Source organism: Orycteropus afer, unplaced genomic scaffold, assembly GCF_000298275.1.
Source record: "Orycteropus afer afer isolate SDZICR_OR568_19922 unplaced genomic scaffold, OryAfe1.0 scaffold00311, whole genome shotgun sequence".
Lineage (NCBI taxonomy): Eukaryota > Metazoa > Chordata > Mammalia > Tubulidentata > Orycteropodidae > Orycteropus > Orycteropus afer.
In genome coordinates, this window is record NW_006921898.1 from 2,915,520 (window position 1) to 2,919,657 (window position 4,138).

Genomic DNA, 4,138 nt, shown 5'->3' on the forward strand with positions numbered 1-4,138 from the left:
AAACCAGTACTCTGAGGATACAAGCATGGTTCTTTCTCTGTGGAGAATCTTCTGTACTGCTTGGAAACTTCAGACATCTGCATCCATAAACAAGCAAAGTCCAGCCCAGCATAAGCCATCAAATTGCAGCAACTTAACACCAGCTCAGTGTCAGACATCTTCCTCTTTGTTTGGTTGGGTTCTGGTCAGCTCAGCCCTAGCCATCTCAGCTAGGTCATGGGTACCAGCTGCCAAGGCTGGGAGTCACACTCTTCCCTTCACTTCAGACCAGCCAGCACCTTCTCTTACATCCTTAGTCCTCAGGGACTATTATTTCAATGCCCATAGGCTCACAACTCCTTGCACTTCAGACTAGCTAGCCCTTCCTCTCATCCCCAGCCTCCATGGCCTAGGTCAAAGAGTACCAAACTCAGCCCATTTCTTCTTTGCTGCACTTCCCCCATTGCCACTCAAGTGGACCCAGGTGGTCACAAGTGAATAGCATACAAGCCTACTACTTGCTGGCTTCCTTTAACTTTCAGTTCTGCAAGGGGTTTCTCCCATGGACCATGACTTTCCTGCCTCAGTGCACCCAAAACCTGTCTGCTTGCTCGAAATTAAAAAAGTCTAACAGTTTCCTTTTTTTTTTTTTTTCCTCTTCAGGTCCTTATTCAAATGCAAATCTTCTGTTTCCTCAGTATTACTAGGTGGGGCTCAGGTTTTCTGTCTAAGCCCCCTATACTGTACACACAGGGTTTGAAACAAAAGCCTGTTTCTTCTGGGCAAATTCTATTTCCCCTTTTAACATATCCAATCAAGTATCAGCTGAAGGTGGATTTACACACTCTCCGTTATCCATACCCCATAATCATTTGTAATGTACAAGCAGGTAAGAGAACATTCGATACCCATAGTACATTCAGATAAACACATAATCCAAAACACAAAATCCTTTTTAAGACATTCCAGGTTTCTCTTCACCTTGATTACCTTCTCATTCTATGTACATGGTGTAACCAAAAGCCCTGGCCTCTGAATCAATATCTCCTTTAAGAGGTAATACCAACCAAAGTAATCATCTGAGCATCCAAAGTTTCACTTCCCAGGCCCCTACCTTCTTTCTTTTATGAAGTTCCATGCTTCTATCACTCTGGGGCCACTGCAATGAATCCCACTTCTGACACCAACTGCCAAAGGGGCTGGAAGGCTGCATCTTATGACCTCCTCTAACCCCACAAGAGGAAGACAGAATTACCATTGGTAGCCCAAGGCCTATCCCTGAGAGTCCAGACATGCCACCTCCCTCCAGCCCTTTCCTCAACCCTCATACCAACCGTTCCTCCTGCGGCACTCACCACCTCTCTGCTGGGTTCAGTAATTTGCTGCAGTGACCACACAGAACTCACAGATTATGGGGCTTATTAGGGAAGCACCAGGCTACAATTCAAGTTCAGGAACAATGCTCAATCTCTCTCAGCCTGCCATCTCTCAGCCAACAGTCTCTTTCAGTCTCTCTCCCAGAAGTGTGTGTCTCTCGGTGTCTCTTTCTCAGCAGTGCATGTCTCTTGGTGTCTCTCAGCAGCATGTATCTCAGGAGCACATTTCTCTCAGCAGCATGTCCTTCTTAGTCAGCAGTCAGAGACTCCTTCTGCCTCTAGGAGGGCTCCTCTTGAGGCTGAACCAACCAATCCCAACATCAGAATTCTATACACCTGAGAGAGAGAGCGAACTTCCCAGAAAATTACTTTGTGCTGCTCCCAACAGAAATATTCCAGGTGGCTTACTTTATCAATCAGGAGCTACTCAGTTTCTCACAGCAAATTCCACCATGGAGTTTACAAAGACTTATGGCTAGAAAATCCGTACCAGGTAATTTACTACATCACATATATTGACAGGGAACTTCCAGAAATGCAAGCTGGATTCAGAAGAGAACGTGGAATGAGAGATATCATTGCTGATGTCAGATGGATCTTGGCTGAAAGCAAAGAATACCAGAAAGATGTTTACTTGTGTTTTAGTGACTGCAAAAGCATTTAATTGTGTGGATCATAACAAATTATGGATAACATTGAGAAGAATGGGAATTCCAGAACACTTACTTGTGCTCATGAGGAACCTGTACATGGACCAGGAAGCTGTTGTTTGAACAGAACAAGGGAATGCTGCATGGTTTTAAATCAGGAAGGGAGTGTGTCAGGGTTGTATCCTTTCATCATACTTATTCAATCTGTATGCTTAGCAAGTAATCCAACAAGCTGCACTATATGGAGAAGAGCATGGCATCACGATTGGTGGAAGATTCATTAACAACCTGGGATATGCAGACGACACAACTTTGCTTGCTGAAAGTGAGGATGACTTGAAGCACTTGTAGTATGGATTACACCTCAACATACAGGAAACAAAAATCCTCACAACTGTACCAATTAGCAGCATCATGATACATGGAGAAAAGATTGAAGTTGTCAAAGATTTCATGTTACTTGGTTCCACAATCAACACCAATGCAAAAAGCAGTGAAGACATCAGATGACATATTGCACTGGGCAAATCTGCTGCAAAAGATCTCTTTAAAGTTCTGAAGAGCAAAGATGTCTCTTTGAAGACTAAAGTGCGCCTAACCCAAGCCTTGGTATTTTCAGTTGCCTCATATGTATGTGAGAGCTGGACAATGAACAAAGAAGACTGAAGAAGAGGTGATGCTTTTGAGATGTGGTGCTGGTGAAGAATACTGAAAGTACCATGGACTGTCAAAAGGACTAACAAATCCGTCCTGGAAGAAGTGCAGCCAGAATGCTCCTTGGAAGTGGTAATGGCCAGACCTTGTCTGACCTACTTTGGTCATGTTGTCAGAAGGGACCGTTCCCTGGAGGATATCATGCTTGTTAAAGTGGAGGGTCAACGAGAAAGGGGAAGGCCCTTAATGAGATGGATTGACACAGTGGCTGCAAAGATGGGCTCAGGATAGCAAGTATTGTGAGGCTGGTGCAGGACCAGGCAGTGTTTCATTCTTTTGTACACAGGGTCACTATGAGTTGGAACTAACTCGCCAGCACCTAACAACAACAACAACAACTCCCCTGCCTCTCCCTTCCTGACTATTCTAGACCATACTGACCCGCAGCTACTTAAACCTGACCCCTCACTGGCCTTATGCCTTGGGGCCTGGGCTGTCTGTCCTGTGACCAACCTGCTGTTTGCTTTGAGTCCCAGGTTCCCGAGTCTTGCCTCTTTCCTGGCTTAGTGATGCCCTCCCCCAGCATGCTGTGGACCTACATCTAGAGACTCTGCTATGGCTAACCACCACGCTGTCCATCAGAAAGCTCCAGGCTGAGCTGCTTGACATTCCTACCTTTCATTTACTATGAACTGTGTTGAGGCAAGTTTCTCCCCCTTCCTTATGGTTAGAATTTTTCAGGGCATGGGGCTTGGCCTCAATTTCTCCACCTCTGACTGGGCAATCTAAAAATGGTCTTCTAGACCCAAGCTCTTTTAAGATTCTGGTAAACTTTTTTCTTCTAAAAATTATTTACAAGCTCTTGCATTTTCTTTCATTCTTAACTCCAGCTGGCATGAAGGCAGGCCCTTGACTGAAGCTTAAACTGTTTTGAGGTCTCACTGCAAAGGAGACCTGGGCCCTGTCTTGCAGTGAGGGCTCTCCTCTGAGCCCAGGTTCCACATCTCATGGTCTCTTCCATATCTCCTCTTGAATGACTCAAAAATGAGCTTTCTCCAGTTTAACAGATAAGCCTGAATCTCTGCTCCTCCCCTCAAAACGTGTTTCTTCCTGTTTTCCCATCTCAGTAAACAATCCTGTAACCACCCAGCTGCATCAGCCCAAACTTCACATTGAGACCTTATCCTACTTACCCAAAATTTTGACACTTTCATTTCCAAATCATTTCTCAAATCTGCCCCCTTTTCACCTCTTTCCACCTGAAATTACCATCACCTGAAGACTGTACAGCTTCCTCACTGGTCTCCCTGTCCAGAAGCCTTTGCCCTCACTATGTCCAAACCATTCTCCCCATTTTTTCATTCTAAAAATAGGCAAAGCATCCAAAACTAACTGCTCTCCAGTCTATTCCAACTCATAATGACCCTATAGGACAGAGTAGAACCATCACCGTAGGGTTTCCATGGCTGTAATCTTTAC